The 18,641-nt window shown below is 43.1% G+C and overlaps 1 long non-coding RNA gene across 1 annotated transcript; it reads right to left on the bottom strand.

Annotated features, from left to right (window-relative positions):
• Positions 1 to 9,043: 9,043 nt before the first annotated feature.
• LOC121021971 (uncharacterized) lies at positions 9,044 to 18,430 on the bottom strand. The gene is made up of 2 exons (XR_005786757.1): positions 13,556 to 18,430; positions 9,044 to 13,400 (listed from the first exon to the last, which is right to left on the bottom strand). It is a non-coding gene; the product is annotated as an uncharacterized LOC121021971 (long non-coding RNA).
• Positions 18,431 to 18,641: the final 211 nt, after the last annotated feature.

Genomic DNA, 18,641 nt, shown 5'->3' with positions numbered 1-18,641 from the left:
CATGCTGCCTTTCAACTTTGCAGAAATGCACTTGTCCATGTAAACGTAGGTCAGCCCTGTCCTTTCCACTCCAGAAGTCTAACGAAATGTGCAGTTTGCTTTTTGGTGCAGCTTATGGTCCCCTTTTCTGGGCCAGTAGACAAGCAACTATTTAGCTTGGGTGGGATGGGATGTGGAAAGGATCCCCCCTTCCGCAAATGAATAAGAAGCAGGCAGTGGGCATTCAGAATATTTTCACCAGGAAGGTATCCTGAGTAGTAGAACTGCTTAAAAGAAACAGACCTAGATAAAAGGGATTTCTCAACCCCTTTACAGATGATGCTCTGTTAGCACTCCCTAACACAGAGGACAGAGCCCAATCTTTCATGTGACAGATTGTTTAGACAATGCCTCGCCTCTCTGGTGGAAAGGGTCCTGGGGTTAAATTTCCTATAAGGACTCTCCCACCATTTTCTACCCCTTGCCTCACTGGAAGGAGACACACAGATTGGTGCCAGTAGGGAATCAGGGATGCACAGAAGGGGAGGGAGGGTGGGAGATGGAGACAGGAGAGGTGCAAGATCCCACTCCAAACTTAATGCAGAGTTATCCATCAACTTCTGTCGTTTCTGAGTCCGGGTGGTTTACAAAACACTTCCCCCCAGGATACACTGGGCTGCCTTAAATAGCTCCTGCTTCTTTAAGAAGGGGGCATTGTTCTTGTTAACTTAATTTTTCCCCCAGTGAAGACACACCCAAAAACTGACCTGTGGGAAATGGGGTTGCTTCCCAGGTGAATTCAACACCCAAGAAGTACGGATGCTTTCTCTTAATATCCTTAAGGCATTCTTTCTCTTCCCCCCTACACTGTTTATGTGCGTTTATCTACTTATAAGCATGGGGTGGGGGGTGTGAGTGTCGAGCAACCTACTGGAATGAGTGCCACTGATTCAAAACATAAAAGGGTGAAGAAGGTAGACAAGAACAGCAGATTCTGGCTAAAATGAACAACACAGGAAACAACAGATGTTGGTAAGGATGCAGAGAATTGGGAACAGTTTTGCACTGTTGGTGGGGACACAGAATGGTGCAGCCACTCCGGAAAACAGTATGGAGGTTCCTCAAAAAATGAAAAATAGAACTACCCTAGGACCCAGCAATTACATTGCTAGGTATTTATCCAAAGGATACAAAAGTGCTGATTCAAAGGGGCACAAGCACCCCAATGTTTATAGCCGTGCTATCAACAATAGCCAAATTATGGAAAGATCCCAAATGGATAAAGAAGATGTGGTATGTATATGCATACACACACACACACACACACACACACACACACACACTGGAATGTTACTCGGTGATCAAAAAGAATGAAATCTTGCCATTTGCAACGATGTGGATGGAACTAGAGTGTATTATGCTGAGTGAAATACATCAGTCAGAGAAAGACAAATATCATATGACTTCACTCATATGTGGAATTTAAAAAACAAAACAGATGAACATAGGGGAATGGAAGGAAAAATAAGATAAAAAGAGAGAGGGAGGCAAACTGTAAGAGACTCTTAAATACAGAGAACAAACTGAGGGTTCCAGGAGGGGAAGTGGGTGGGGGGATGGAATGGATGGGTGATGGGCATTAAGGATGGCACTTGTTAGGATGAACATTGGTTGCTATAAGTAAGTGATGAATCATCAACTTCTACTCCTGAAACCAACTACACTGTATGTTAACTAACTTGGATTTCAATACATTAAAAAAAAAAAAAAAAGAAAAGCATATTGTAAGTCATTTCACAATGCTCTCTATATCCCAGTAAAGCCTAGGACCAGTTAGGGAATTTCTTAGGGAAAAAATGTACTTCTCTTTTCCCCTGTGCTCGTTCATGAGGGATGGAAGATGGAGGGGACCTGCATGGGTGGCAACTAAGACAGAGAGCCATGCAATGAAGCATAGGGGCCCCTCTTGTAAATTCTGCCTGCTCACGCCAAGGTTCCAAGTAACTGGTCAACCCTAAGTCAGAAGATGGGCATCTCACTTGATCTGAGCGTAAATACTCTCCTATGCCCTTAACAGAGGCCTCTCGTCCATCCTTACCCCACTCCTTACAAAATAAATGTGTGCTTAGGGAATGCAAATCCATTTTAATATGACCTGAGAGAAAGTGGTTGAAGGTAGGTCCATTGCCTACCTCCACCTGGAAAAAGCCAAAACATGCATAAAAATTCTGAAGTTTTTAATATCCCTGTCTCCCCTAATGAGGGACGTTAGTGCATCTCAACTGACTGGTGAACTTTGAGAAACTAGAGCATTTGGCATATGTATATTTTAAGGAATTGAGTTGTAAACCTTTTTGTGCAGTGTGACCTTGTCTCCCCTAGCCTCTCTTGGCTCTGGGTAGCCATGGGTGTGGGCAACTGAGAGTCGGTGGTGGAGGCCATGCTGGGTTCTCCTCCTGTGGGCCGGCTGGCCAGCTGAGCTCCTGCGGTGGGTGGGGAAGCCAGCCAGGCCTGAGGTTCAGTCAGACATCTTTCATGAATTTACTTTCCACAGGAGCTTGAGCTGGCAGAACCCAAAAAGCATTTTGTCCCCAGCATGTTCCCCCTTGATTTTCATACCTTTCTGGATTTCAAGGGCAACAGAATTCAAGGGTGTCTGATTTGTTAAAAATAGCTCAGCAAAGTCTGGTTTGTGAGAGCTGTTTGATAACTAAGATTTCTTTCTTTTCCTCTTGGTCTTCTGAGTCCATCTACCCCAAACCCCAACCCTGGCTGGAAGCTGGAGAGGCACATCCCAAATTATAGGGGGAACTGGAGCTACAGCATGGTGTAGAAGTGGATTTAATCCTTCAAAGTACTCCATGACTCTCATCCCTAATTCACAGACAAGAACACGGAAACTCAGATAGGGATACGACTCCATGAGTCTCATCCCTAATTCACAGACAAGAACACGGAAACTCAAATAGGGATACGACAGTTTGTAAATAAGCAAAGAGACCTTTGAAAAGGACTGCCTGAGTCCAGAGACTTTCTTTTCCACTGTACCACACCACGTCCCTGGGGAGCAGACTACTCAGTCCCAAGAATGCCCACCAATAGTTTTTGCTTCAGTTGGCTTTGTCTCTGTTTCCTGATTCTGAAGCCCTCCACCAGCAGGAATCTAGAAGGGTCATCTAACAGTTCTCTAGCAAAATAGAGAACTATACTCCATTTATACTATACTATTTACATTATACTCATTTACACTATACTATTGACACTGAAAGCTTGCCACGTCCTTAGTCACTGATCCTGGTGGCTTGGGGAGGAAGTGCTATACATGCAGCGTACAACAGGACCACGAACATTTGACTGGGCCCAAGCAGGCTGGTTCTAATTCTGTGTCTGCCACTCAGGGGCCATGTCACGTCAGGCCTTAGGTTTCCCATCGGTCAACCAAGAAGATGGGACTGCTGATCTTCAAGACTCCTTCCTACTCTGACAATCTGCAAGGCTGAGTCAATACAAACATCTTGGTGCCGGAAGGCTACACTGCCCCTGAGGGCATCCAAAGACGCGACTCGCCACTCGAGCACAGGGGCTGTAACTGTAGCCACAGGGATTCAGATTACAGAGAAGGGCTGCCTGACAGGCTGTGAAACACAGAAACACTTAGGAAGAGTTTACAGAATTTCTTTCCCAGAAAATATAAACCCATCACCCTCGCTAGGGTTAGTGTCTCTAATAAGACAACAAAAAACTTGAGGACTTGTTCATTTGGAAAGGCACAGCTGAGAATAGACATGAGTCTAGTGAAGGGAGGCAGGGTAGATGCATACTTCTGGTTGGAGAAGTCAAACCTGACCTGTCTCCTGCACAGAGTTGCCAGCATCAAATTAAGATAGCATTCTGAAAGCATTTTTCTTGATGTTTATTTATTTTTGAGAGCAAGAGAGACAGAGCACAAGCAGGGGAGGGGCAGAGAGAGAGGGACACACAGAGTCTGAAGCAGGCTCCAGGCTCTGAGCTGTCAGCACAGAGCCTGACGTGGGGCTCGAACCCACGGACTGGGAGATCATGACCTGAGCCGAAGTTGGATGCTTAACCGACTGAGCCATCCAGGCACTCCATCTGAAAGCATTTTGTCTGCTGTTTGGTGCCAAAGCAAGGACAAGGGATTTGTATTTTGTACAGGAGCTAGGGGTTCTCTCTCGAGGCCCTTGAGGATAAACAAAGGCAGGACTGGAAGCCCCCCACCTGACAAGAGTACAGGCTGAGAAGTATAATAGACTCCAAACAAAGCTGGAAGATAATTCATGAATATCGAAGGTTTGAAGTTAACATCAAGCATCCCACTGTGGCTTAACACGACCAAAAACTTATCATCACCATCTCCATCATCATCTGTCACTCTCTTTATATGCATTTTGCACATTTGTCCTCTGATCCTCACTACACCTTACAGGAACAGTTCAGGGAGCTATTACCCCATTCTACAGATGACAACACTGAGATTCAAAGGGGTTCCATGAATGACCCAGGGTCATACAACCAACAAGCATCACAGCTCTTCTTCCAGCTCCAGGTGGAGGCCAATGTCCTTTCTATGAGTCTTATGCTCTCTTCTGTGAGTACTTTCTTCTTTCATGAATTCATTCTTTCAGCAGATATTTAGTAAGCATCTTTGAAACACAGGAAGCAGTTAACTGGAGTGAATTTTTTTTTTTTTCCAATCTCACTGTGAGATTACAACATCATGCTCTAAAACCCTCTGCTCTAAAACCACCCACTGTCATCTCCCTGTCTTGAATACTTCTTCCCATGCCAACAAGGTCTTAAGGATTTGGCCCACCTATCTGATCTCATCTCTTGCCTCTTTGCATCTCTCTCTCTCTCTGTGATCTAAGTACAATAATCTTTCAAGTCCCTAATGATACCAACCAAGCTGATCCTGTCTCAGAGCCCTTGAACATGCCATTTCTCTGTACACACACATCTGTACTGTCCTCAGATTTCAGGCCTAAGCTTAAATGTCCTGTTCTCAGGGAGGATTCTCCTGACCAGCCTATCACATCGTCAATACACACAGGCCCTCTTATCACCAGACTCTATTTTCTTTACGGCACTATCAGGATCTACAATTTTCTTATTTATTTTTACTTTTTTTTTGTTGTCTTTCTCCCCTCCACCCACCCTCAGGAATGCAAATTCCAGGAGTGGGGGCCTTCTCTGTCTTGTTCACCAAAGTAGCCTCCTATCCTATTTCTACACATAGAAAGCACTCAGGAAATATTTATTGAATAAAGTCATGAATTACTGGTCCAAATATTTACTACATGGCAGTCAATTGCACTGTGTAGTCCATGCAGCTATAAGTGAAAAAGCAAAAACCGTCTTTAGGTTCCACTGAAGTCTAATCACCTGCAAGGAAAAAATTTCAACAGCAATAGTCAGATTCACACACAGCTGAAACCTAGATTAGAATGCTTCATTCATCTTTTGTTTTGTTTGTTTGCATACAGCCTCGGTTTATGAACACAGTGTCTTCAGCTTCCAGGCTTACCTTGGAGCCTCCAGTCTCTGAGAAATGCCGAATGTGAGAAAAGTATCAATAAACTGTGGGCAGTGGACAGCAACCTCTTCTGAGCAGCCATGAAATTAAAAAACAAAAAAATGCTGACAGGTCACAGAGGGGGCTGTGTGTCCAGCCTGAGCTCAGACTTCCACCCTGGACTCAGAACCAGACCTGTAGGAATAAATCTGGCAGCTCTCAGCCCGAAATTCTTTCAGTAGGTTTCTTCTTCCCAGTTGGCACCTTTTCCTCATTACTCCCCACTCTTATTCCCCTCTTCTCCTCTCCCCTGCTCTTCTGAAAGGAGCTGAAAAACTCATTCACATTAAGGTATAAAGGACTGATAACCTCCTGCAGACTAAGAAAGAAGAAAGCCACAGCAAGGAATAAAGCTACAGTGGAATTCAAAGCATCTACAACAGCTGGTCAGGAGTGTTCTCCTGGCTCCTTCTTGCTCCAACTCGGGTGTCTTAGAAGAAAGACCTCACAGTCCACCCAGTCATGCTGATAAACATGGAGATCCTGAATCTACAGGTAAAAGAGCCCTCCTGCGAGGTGAAGAACAGTAGATAGTCACATGGCCTGAAGATAAATCTGGCGGGAATCTCCAAAAAATGACTCGGCCTTGTTTACCTCCACCATTGTGAGAAATTTCCATTGGCAGGTGTATCTTAAAGGCATTTGGCTGCAGCACTATTAACTCTTATCTTTTCCCAGTAATATGGGATGTAATCACAGAGATGAGTATGGGTTTAAGGAACTTTAAGAAATATAATTGCTCATTTACAATGCACTTCTTTATAGCTGCAGGCATGGGGATAGGACCAACGCCAGCTTCCTTGCTAAGGTTTGAATTATGTAGTATTAATAGGACTCTGAGAACAGTGTAATAAATACAGCTTCCAGGGGTGCCTGGGTGGCTCAGTCAGTTAAGCGTCCGGCTTCAGCTCAGGTCATATTCTCATGGGTTTGTGCATTCAAGCCCCATGTTGGGCTCTGTGCTACCTCAGAGCCTGGAGCCTACTTTGGACTCTGTGTCTCCCCCTCCCTCTGTCCCTCCACCACTTGCACTCTGTCTTTCTCTCTCTTTCAAAAATAAACATTAAAAAATTTAAAAATAAAAAAGAAGTGAATGTGCAAACTAAGTTTTCAGTCATTTGCTTGAGTTTTCAGTCTTTTGGGTCAGGCTACATTATATTCATTTCTTCAAACAAATATATACTGAACAGATACTAACTGGGTGACAATACTGTTGGAGGGGGCAGAGATACAGGAGCAAACAGCATGGCCCAACAGCCTTGTATTCAAAGAGGTTACATTCTAGCTGAGGAGAGGTGGAGAATAAACAAGTAAGGAAAGTGTAGACAATGTCAGATAGTAGAAAGTGCTGTGGAATAAAATAAAGCAGCAGGTAGAATGTGGAATGTAAGGTTGGGGCTTGTAATTTTAAGCAGTCTGCTCGGAGGAAGCCTCACAGAGAAGAGGTTTGAGTATGTGATGGAGGTTGAGATGGGGAGCAAAGCAGGTAAATATCTGGGGACAGCTCATTGCAGGCAACAAGGACAAAGATTTGAAGGCGGGATGTGTCACTTTTCTCAGTTAATTACAAAAACAAATTAATTTTATGAAAAATATCAGTCTTATATGTTGTTTGGTATAGTAAATGCCAGAATAAGAGAAAAAACACTTTAATCTTTTGAGAGAGAATCAGTATAACCCTGGATAACAGTTTGTCCTGCTAGGGTGCTGGAAATGCTTTCTATCTTGATCCAGATGGGATTCAAAGCTTAAAGTCACCTGCTATACACTTAGATTTGTGCACTTCACTCTATGAGGTTATACCTCATTTTTTTTAAATTTTTTTTTCAACATTTATTTATTTTTGGGACAGAGAGAGACAGAGCATGAATGGGGGAGGGGCAGAGAGAGAGGGAGACACAGAATCGGAAACAGGCTCCAGGCTCTGAGCCATCAGCCCAGAGCCCGACGCGGGGCTTGAACTCACGGACCGCGAGATCGTGACCTGGATGAAGTCGGACGCTCAACCGACTGCGCCACCCAGGCGCCCCTATACCTCATTTTTAAAAAGTTAGTTTGTATTTATTTATTTGTCTAAAGTTTATTTATTTATTTTGAGAGAGACAGAGAAAGCATGAGCAGGGGAGGGACAGAGAGAGAGGGAGAGAGAGAGAATCCCAACTACTGTCCTCACAGAGCCCGACATAGTACTTGAACTTGTGAACTATGAGATCATAACCTGAGCCGAAACCAAGAGACGGCCACTCAACCGACTGAGTCACTCAGGTGCCCCTAAAAGTTTTTTGTTTTTTGTTTTTGTTTTTTTAAGAAGCCTTAGTTTTCACTTCTGGCCTCTGACGTTCCATATTTACAAGCTGTGTAATATCAAAATTTTTTGTACACATTTCTTGGTTCCTTCTTTGCCAGCTCTGCTCAAGTCCACAAGAGTCACTCAGAAAAACAAAAGCTTAAAAAGAATAGGGTTCAAGTCTTTGCCATATGACCTTGGGAGAGGTGATTATTTTCTCTGGGTCTGAGTTTTTAGGAGATGAAATAGGGCTGATAGTGATGGTATCCACCTTACAGAGTTACTGGAAGCCCAACAGAAGGTAAAGTCTGTGGAAGTTTTTGTTTTTAACAGGGTAGGAAAAAATATTGCCACCCCAAAACATGTATCTTTGGCATGTGGATTATTTTAGGTTAATTATTTTTAATAAACAGAAGACTCAGGAAGACACTTTGACCTTCCTTCCCCCTAACTTCCCCAAAAAATTCAGTTAGAGGACCTCCTCTAACTAAAGAGAAGGGAAGCTATCACCACAGAGAACTACAATATCTTATGATCTAGGTGTGGCAAACAAGAATTTAGCAAAGTCTATTTGTTAAAATTCCTCTATGGGTCCCATTGCTTCTGTAGGGTCCAGCGAACATTTGTTTACCAAACGGCCTTTTTCATCTTCTTATGAATTGTCTTCCTTCCCTTGTGAAGTCCCAGACTCCTACCTCCTTCTCCTTAGTTTTTGATGGCCTATAAGCCTTAACTGTCCGACTGCCTGTGAGCCCCAGACTCTTATGGAGCCCTAGTTTGTCTGTAATTAAATTTAATTTTCTCCTGTAATGTCTCATGTCAATTTAATTCTTAGACCAGCCCAAAGAATCTCGAAGACAAGAGGACAACTTTTTCTTCCAAACAGCAGCAAGACCACAGAAATCTTACTTACCATTGTAATTACGCATGTAACCCATGCTTCAGTGGAGTGTCCACCAGGTCACTGCTGTGGTCACTGATTACCTGGGCTATTTGCTCTTGTGCTTGTCACCCTCTGCTGGGCACTGAGTACTGCATGGTACAACAGGTCCTCAGCCATGTGGCCTTCTACAGTGAGGGGGCAAAATGAGTCCTGTTACTTTGGGGTAAATACTCTGTTGAGAACTGATGGGGTTTTGAGGTGATGGTGGGGTTCAGAAAAAAGAATTATTGAAGACATCTTTTGCAAAAAGGTAACTTTATTAAAGCACAGGCACAGGACCCGTGGGCATAAAAAGCAGCACTGGGGTTGTGCAGAGTGACTGGTTATATACTATGAAGTAGGGGGAGGTAAAGTCAAGAGGACGTTTCTTAAAGGGATTTTCATACGCTAAAGACTCCCAGATAACTGAAGTCCTAGCTATTGTCACACTAAGGTTTTCCCCTCTAGCAAAGCATTGACATTAAGACAGTAGGGAGTGCCTGGAGAAAAGTTATACTCTGTTTTTGCAGCAAGTATTTGTCCATGGGCTGCAGGTTATAAGGAAATTTAATTTTACCTGCCATTTTCTTCCTGCCTTTGTTCCCCATATCTCTATGGAGGGGAAGATGATGTTAGGGCTCCATGAAACTGAGTCTACAGGTTTCTGTATATTAGGCGATTGAGAAGATTGCCTTTTTCTTGTAATTTACTCAGATATTTGTAAACTGATGGAGACTCATGTCCTGTATAACTGGGATCTCTATCAGTTAACCATTTGTTTCCTTTCTTTTCCTTTGTTCTTGGGCAGCCAGGAGTGCCTGAGGAATATCACACATATTCTACCTGGTGGGAAGAGGTGTGTGCTAGCTTGTACTTTGCCCTCAGCCTGCCTTATGCTCCCTCATCAGAAGGACCAAACTGACTTATTTAGGGTTTAATTAGTGGCCCTTCCTGTTATCACCACCTCAACCCTGCTGGACTCAGATATGAGTTCCTGGGGGCAGGGACATCAGTGTGAGAGCCGGTAAAGCTAATTCATATGTCTGGACTCACAAGATGGAGGCCACCCTAGGGGCCTGGCCCAGGTCACAAGCCTAAACCCGAGTCAGCCTGTCCTTTGGGGAAACACCTATCAAAGGGAATGGAACATATTCCAGTCACAACCCTTCAGCTCAACTTTAGCTAGCTCATCTTACCCTGGAAAATAGGATCTATTAGCTGATTGTGCCATTTCTGCCTATAGAACCTCTTCTCAGGTTCTATAAAACTCGGACTTGTCCCAGATGCCTCAGGAAGTGTCCCCTGCCTGTGAGGCACTATTACCTTCCGCCCCAATCATGGAATATTTTCCCTTGCATAAAGGACATCAGACTCACCACTAAATTGATTTAGTTTTGTCATTAGGCAGAGGTGAAGGTCCTGCTGCACTGAGAAATGCACCTCCCCTCAGTGGGTAGGCCCTGCCCCTAGATCACACTTGTTCCCCCTAATTCTGTTACTGTGAGTTTTCTGACAATGGACTGCTGACTAGGAAGCAATAATGGGGAGCATTTTCAGTAGAGAATTTAAAAACAGTAATGAAACTGAAGTCAGTCGACGTAACATGTGCCTGCAGTTCAAAAGAAAGTCATTGAGAAAATGCTCCCGGCCCCCACCAAACCTCATATTGGTCTCAGTTCTAATTAGTTGCTATGATTACTGCTGAGTTTATGCACACAGACACACACTTACATGATCCAAATTAACCCATTTTTAGTGAACACTGTATTCTATATGGCAGTTAATTTCCGAAACTCCCAGTTATACAATCCTGTTGCCCTGACCCACCCTACCCCTGAGGACTCAGCCACAGGACTGTTTCCAAGGGTATGTTTGCAAGGGCAGAATGGCTCAGAGTTGTTGGAACTCTCCTCCAGACACGCGTCATATCTTTGCTCCATGTGGTATCAGATCTTCTCACATTTAAACCATTTATTTGGAATAAACGGTGTGATACGTCTATATTTTGGTCTTTGTCCACAGTTGCTGGCTCAGCTCCCCAAACACTTGGAATTTCTGGAGCAGATAAGAGCAATGGGAGCATCTTTTGTTACAATATTTGGTCTTTTGTCCTCAGTTCCTGAAATCACTTCAGAGCCATAAAGGTGAAATGGGTGTCTTGTTATTCATAACAAGCACCTTTCCACTACAACTGGGTTTATGTTAATGAGGTAACTTTTGGAAACCCTCAAGGCTGGGGGCTGGTTGCCAGGGAAACCAACCAGGCTTTGAGGGTTGGAATTTTCCTTCCCACTGCTTCCTCCTATACCTCTGGGGAGTGAGGCTGGAGGTTGAAGCAATCACCAATGACCAAAGATTTAATCAATCATGCCTATGTAATAGCGCCTACACAAAAAACAAAAAAAGGAGAGTTTCAGAGGTTTTCCAAGCTGGTGAACCAGAATGCATCCATGAGCTGGGAGAATGGCACTTCCCAAACTCTACTGGCACAGAAGCTCCAGTGTTAAAGATCCTTCTGGACCTCACCCAATATATTTCTTTATCCAGCTGTAGATTCATATCCTTTAACATCCCTGGCCATAAACCAGTATCTAGTAAGAAAACTGGTGTCCTGGGTTCTGTGCTCCTCTAGCAAATTAATCAAACCCAAGGAGGGGGGTCGTAGGTACCTCTGTTTTATAGCCAGTTGGTTAGAAGCACAGGTAATAATCTGAACCTGAGATTGGCATCCAAAGTGGGGTAAGTACTGTCGGGCTGAGTTCTTATTCATGGAACCTCTACTATCTCCAGACAGTGTTAGAATTGAGCTAAATTTGCGGGACACCCAGTCAGTGCCCACTGAGAACTGGAGAATTGCTTGATGGCACTGAATAAAACCCCACACACTGGAAAAAGTAACAGAGCAGTGAGTGTAGAGGCAGCAAGGACTTAGAGTCTTATTTGTGTTTAAATTCTAAAACAGTGGAACACAGTGTGGACTGCGAGGTATAGTATTTTGGTAACAGTTCATTTCGGACCATGAATAAAGTAAGTTACTAAATTTGGATATCTTTATTACTGTTTATCTTTTTAAAATTATTTTAAAACTGGAGAACTAATCAAGAAAATGAGTATTATGGGAAATAATTTTGAGGAATAGAGGGAGGGAGTGTATAAAAAATGATCTATTCCAAATGTCAAATATACTAGGCACAGAGCACCTGGGCGGTTCAGTTGGTTGAGCGTCTGACTCTTGGTCTCAGCTTAGGTCATGATCTTAGAGTCATCAGTTTGAGCTCCACATTGGGCTCTGCGCTGGGTGCAAAGCCAACTTAAAAAGAAAATACACCAAGCACACCAAATACTGAATTCCAATGGTGGACAAATTTGTTCTCAAGCTGTGTGCTTTCCTACATTATTGTTATTGTTACTGTTATTTGAAGATTTATTTTTAAGTAATCTCTAAACCCAACATGGAGCTCAAACTCACAACTCCGACAGGAGTCTCATGCTCTACCAACTGAGTCAGCCAGGCACCCTTCTCCTATATTATTATTGCTACCTTTCTAGGATAGTTTCAGATAGAACCTAGAATGCAAGAGAGTGATGTAGATGAACTACAAGATCTCTGTAGTTATTCATTCACTCAAAAAAAAAAAAAACAAAACACTTACTGGGCACCTTTATGGCATGCTTGGCATGCTCAGATCACTGCACTTGACCCTAAAGAAGGTTACAGAGCTGAGGAAACTAAGATTTCCCTTTAAATTCCAAAACTGACAAAAATAGCAACAGATCAAGGTTAAATATCTTAGTCTTTAAATGGCTACAATTATGGTATCATTTCAAAAATGCACCTATTAAAAAAGGGGATTTATAGGAGGAAAGCACACACTTATAAGATAGTAGTTGATAAACAGAAAGCCCGTTTATGTTATTATATATTTATAAGATGAGTCCTAACCTGCTGTTGAGAGACTAGTAATTGTAGAAAAACTCCCTCATAATGGTGAGCAACGCAAGCTCCAACACCATCCAGACATTTAGAGAGCCTCTTGACATGTCTCTGGAACATGTTGTAAAGTGCATTTTCCTGATTTATTTAATAAAAGCAATTCTTGCTCATTATTCCTCTTATTATCATTGGTAATAATAATAACAGGGTGTTTGAACATGTTACTTTAGCTCTGGGATTGGCCAGAAGGGAAGCTTATATCCTACTGTTTATTACTCATCTAATAGTGGGGACCTATAAACCAACAAGGGTGTGCACGGGATGGAGAGGAGACTCTGCCTTAGGGGATGGGGGAAGGGTGGCTCGTGCCACAGGTGTATCTGCAGGGGGAAGAGCTCCTCATATCTGTGTCTTTCCCCCACAATACAATGTTCAGAAGATGCTGGTCCAGTCCCTCTCTCAGACCGTGCCTGAAGGATGTCCAACATCACAGGTGGAAATGCTCCAAAATTGATGTGGTCTTTGCTTTTGTACCCATCTCTGCCATTGTGAAGATGTGAGCCCACATTCTTTCTGTGACATGCAGGCACCATGGTGGCCTCCTTCATTAGACCTTTGAAGACACTGCTCAACAGAAACAGCCACAACATACTGGAAGACAGAGTCTCTCACTTTGGACACTGATCTAGAAAAGGCAAGGGTGACAAAAACCATCAGACCTTGAAGCCAACTGCCTCTGTAAGTGCATGGGTGGAAAGTTTCTCTCTGCTTTAAAAATAATAACTAGCAATTTCACACTGTGCCGGAGTCTACAAGAGGCTTAGCCTCATGTCATCTTACCTGTCACAGGCCTGACTTCCTGTAGAACACAGGTTCAATCCTCCTTGCCCTGGACACAAAGGAGCTGCAGGTCAACTGGGGACACCAGGAAAAGGAGGTTCCAGCATTGATCTGGGTCTGACGTTCTGCTCCTCCATTTACTAGAGGTGGGAACTGAAGTATTTGCTCAAATATTCTGAGCCCCATTTTCCTCATCTGTGTAATATAAGCCGTAATGTCAAACATATTAGCCTGTTACGAGGGTGAGGCAAAACCATATGTCCAACAGCTAGCACTCAATCAATGTCCTTCTCATTACAGTCCAGCCCAAGGTGGGTTGTGGCACTCAGCAGTCTTCCCCGTTGCTCAAAGTCTTGAGAGAGTCTCCTTTCCAAATTCTAGTAAAGGTCCGAATAAGGAAAGTGAATTGGATATTTTCATTTATTTCCTCCCAAGGAACTTAAAGATAAATCTGATCAAGATATTACCTCACTGGTGTTTAAAGGCAAAGTATAATAACTTTCATGATTTAATAGAGAAACTGAGGATTGGAGAAATTAGGGAATTGCTCACAAGTATGTAATAAGCTGGAGTTTTTACTCTGAGAGTACCAGAGCTGGGTTTGTTTGTTTCTTTGTTTTCCCCCTAAGGGTCCTTCCACTATTATCAGGTTGGTGAACAAGTACATTCTTTCTACAGTGTGAGTAAAATGAATTAGAACCAATATTGGTAAACAGAACTCTTTACAGTTTACAAATCATTTTCAGAAAAATATCTCCCTAATTTTATAACCTAAAATTCCAAAAGTAATACTTTCGAGATAAGTATTACTATTATGATTTACAAATGAAACTGAAATTCTATTCTAAGATGTTCCTTGACCTATCCTAAGTCATGGAGTTCAAATAAGTAGAGCCCAGATCAGTGTGACTCCAAACATGGTTCCACCATTATGCATTATACACTATTCTTGCACATGTAATGTGAAAATTGTATGAGTATTCTGTTTAAAGTATAGTTCCCTGCCCTCACATTCCTCACCACCTGGCACCTTTATCTTTTCTCTTAGTCCAAGAGGCTTCCAACTTTCAAATTCTTGCTCCACTGTTCAGCTTGACTTGATTCATACCTTCCTTTCAGATCTCAGGGTATCCTGATTCTTCACCTCTCCTGTGTGCTTTCCAAGAGCATGCTGCGAGGCATGAGCTTGTCAGTTCCTACTTTATCTTCTGACTTTAAAACTCAGTCCTCCATGAGAGATAATCCAGGGTTTGTGGGTCTTGAAGTTTATGCAATTTGCGGAGGTGGGGGGGGGCCTCTATAGACAAGAAAAACAAAATTAGGTACAGAGCCTTGGAAGAAGCCCTTCTAGGTGAGGGGACCTAAAACCCATGCTTCCAAGATTCATAGTAGATTGGCTGCCTCTGCCTCTCTCCCCATGTAAGATACAACTCTAGTCGGGCTACCCATTAAGTCTGCCTGGGGCCAGAGGCCAAGCTTGCAGGCTTACCCACTTAACTCCCACAGCACAGTCAAGAAGGTGTGATGGCTTCCATTTTGTAATTCTATTCTTTTCTAATTTATTATTTTCCAGTCAAAGTTTGAGTTTCTTGAACTCAAGGAGCCTGCTTTCTATTTCTCGGTAGGACCCTTCACTGACCTCAGCATAATCTTGAGCTCAGAAATGTTTTTGGAATGAATGGATGTTTGAAAAGATGGGTGAATAGAGTAAATGTTCAATAAGTACTTTTTGAATTTATAGCAGAAAATGTAATGATTTTAATAATTACCACTTATTGAGTATCTATTATAATCCAGTTACTCTTCATATGTTATCTCTCATCATAGCAATCCTGCAGGGTGGGAGTTATGATCTCTAATTTATAGCTGAAGAGACTGAGGTTCTTCATGATTAAGTCACTTGCCCAATCTTAGACAGTAAGTGGCAGAGCCAGGACCCATCACTCTAAAGCCCAAGTTCTTACCACCTCACTCAACACCTTTGAAGTCAGAACCAGTATACTTCGATCAGGTGAACAGAGTCCAGCCCGGCTGGGCACCTGCTCATCGTGTCTGCTTCACCTGTGAATGAGGAAGTGAAGGCAAGTCCCTTCCCGCTTTAGCAGGCTTTGTCTTCTGCTTCCCCTGTTCCCCCTGGACATTGGACATCTTCCCAGTAACATATTAGTCCCATGAATTTGAACAGTGGGCAAAAATTCTCTCAATGTGTCCTCAGTAGGAAGTAAAATTATAAATGTTAACTTGGCAAACAAAATAACTATGCCAAGGAGACCAGAGTTCTGGGGACCACACTGGTGAACGTTGCCTGGGCCCCAGCAGAGGCGGGGAGGCAAGCGAGATAGTCTGGTGCTTTTGCCTTCTGCCCCAGACCGTTCTGCAGATAAACTAGCAGAAAGATGCCCTTTGTGGTAAGACTCTGTGATCATAGGGGAATTGTGAGGATGAATGCCAGATTCCCACCAAGTGCTGGTAATGAGGAGATCTCTCTTGGGCAATTTTTGTATGATGAAAATGTGGTGGTGCTTTTAAGAGGTTTCAAGAGCCTTAGGCAAAAGATGCTCTGATAACTTTGGAATGAGGTGCTCAAAGGCTTCCACCTCCATTATACCATTGAAGTCTCTATAGTCCTTTCAGGGTGAGGCTTGAGGCAGTCATAGTAATTCCCATTCTATAGAGGGGAAATTGGGAACCCAGGATCACAGAACCCAGGAGGTCACTGTATTCATTCTATATTTGGCATAGCATGTGATTGTTCCAAATACAAGAAGTTTCTAGAAGACAAGGTGAACTAGAATCTTCCTTTTGTATTCTACTCTAGTTCAATTTGGTATTCTAAGAATGCTGGTTGATGCTGGGTAAAGTGCATATGGGAAAATGGTGACGATGACCATCGTGACTGTGGCCTACAGCAGAGACCTGAATTCACATAGGTGTGACAGCATAAAGGACACGAGGTAACTCACCTGTCCCCAAGTCCTTGAGTACTGAGGCCCAAAGGACCTTGCAGAATCCTTCTAGCCCAGTGACACACCACTCATGATGTGACCCACAAAAAAGGAGGGGTGGAAGATTGGAATCAACATGCTCTTCAGTTTATAGCCCAGGTTTGTAGTCCAGTTTTCCAGAATTCCAGGCCATTCCCTGAGCTAGCCAGACAATAACTGATTCCTGTAGGAATGTCTGGCTTTGTCTGGACTGCTGGCAAATGAGGACATGTACTGCTCAGCTCCTTTTTTAAGAAAGGACTTGAAGAGTGTGTCTACCTAATGGGTGCCAGATTTTAGCTTCCTCAGAATCCACTTCAACTTCCTTGGAGGAGCCAGGTGGGGACAGGTGGTCATATAAAGACCCAGTGATTTCACACCAATGTGGGACTCCTTGGTTAAGCAGTCCTTGCTCTGCAACTCCCCATCGAGCTGGCAGAGACTTCAGGTGTGCATCTTATGGATCCCTCTGCCCAATTCTGCTTGCTCCCCTTCTTTCACACATACTCCCCCGAAACCATTTTCATTCTTAACTCTACCTCAGTAGAGGGTTTCCTGGGGAACCCAACTAACATACCTCCCTTAACTTTCAAAAAATACTGGTACCTAGTGCTGGAATGAAAGTAGAGAAATGTTAAGATCTTGCACCCAATAGGAGGAAAAGAAAGAACCCAGCACACAGGTTCACCAGAGGAAGAATAGCCTAAGTGACCAGAGGCGTGCATGGCAGTGGTTGGCCCCAGAACTAAACATGGGCTACAGAGACCAGGTCATCAGGCTGCCTTGAAAACGCAGCTAACTGTACCCAGGGGGTAATGCCAAGGCACCAAGCTTTCACTCTACCATCTAAGGAAGGGGGGAATTGAAAAGTAAGGCTTTTTGCAGACTAAGTTACTTTGAGGCTTGAGTGAATTACTGCTCTAAGCTTCAGGTTCCCCACATGTAAAGTAGGACAAGTAACACATGTTCTTAAGGATTACCTTTCATTTGATCTAGGGATGATTCTCTTCTCAAGCTCCATGTCTGGATCAAGTGCATCAATCTTCTTGTCCTGAACTTTGTGCCTTGATGAAGAGACAAGGACTCAAGTCCTTGTCCAGTGCCACATAGTCTTTCAGATAGCTGACCCATGTCTGAATACAAGCCTTCCACCCCATTTCACAACCCGAGTTTACCTGAGTATAAGGGGAAAAATACATACCTGTACACAGGTCCATTTGGAGCCTTTCTGTGTATGATCCAAGGGAAATTTCTTACTGGGAAAGAGAGCAGCTCCAGTCTAGCTTGGTCCCAAAATGACTTGGTTACCCCCAGAGGTGAATCCCATCTGGGAGATGCAAAATCTCTAGCCTCCAGAAGTTCTGGGTTCCGTGTTTTCAGAACTGAGCAATTTTTATGGGTATCAGGGGTCAAGAAGCGAGTGTATTTTAAAAATACACTTTTTTTTTATTAAAGTAGGACGTATATTAAGAAAAGCACATAAATCAAAATGTTCTAGATAATTAGTCATCAGGAAAATGCAAATGAAACCACAACGAGATACCACCACACACCCACTAGGATGGCTATAATCAAAAAGACAGATAACAACAAGTATTGGTGAGGGTGTGGAGCAATCAAAACCCTCATATGCTGCTCGTGGGAAAGTAAAATAGTGCACCCCCTGTGGAAATTGTTTTCTGGCAGTTTCTCAAAAAGTTCAGCAAAGGGTTATCATATGACCCAACACTTCCACTCCTCGGTGCATACCCACGAGAAATGGAAACATTTCTACACAAACACTTGCACATTAATCTTATAGCCCATTATTCATAAGGGCCATAAGGTGGAAACAACCCAAATATCTACCAGCTGATGAATTGATAAATAAAAGTGGTATATCCACACAATGGAATAATATTTGGCCATAAAAAAAAAGTACTGATTTGTGCCACAATACAGATGAACCTTGAAAATATTATGCTAAATGAAAAAAGCCAGTTGCAAAAGACCACATATTGTATGATACCATTTATACTAAATGTGAAGAATAGGAAAATTTACAGAGACAGAAAGTAGGTTAGTAATTGCTTAAGTCTGAGAAGGAGGGGACTATAGGAAGG

The sequence above is a fragment of the Herpailurus yagouaroundi genome, unplaced genomic scaffold, assembly GCF_014898765.1.
Source record: "Herpailurus yagouaroundi ecotype Mexico unplaced genomic scaffold, PumYag 355, whole genome shotgun sequence".
Classification (NCBI taxonomy): domain Eukaryota; kingdom Metazoa; phylum Chordata; class Mammalia; order Carnivora; family Felidae; genus Herpailurus; species Herpailurus yagouaroundi.
The sequence above is the reverse complement of the archived record's forward strand: the minus strand, read 5'-3'. Positions and strand labels throughout refer to the sequence as shown.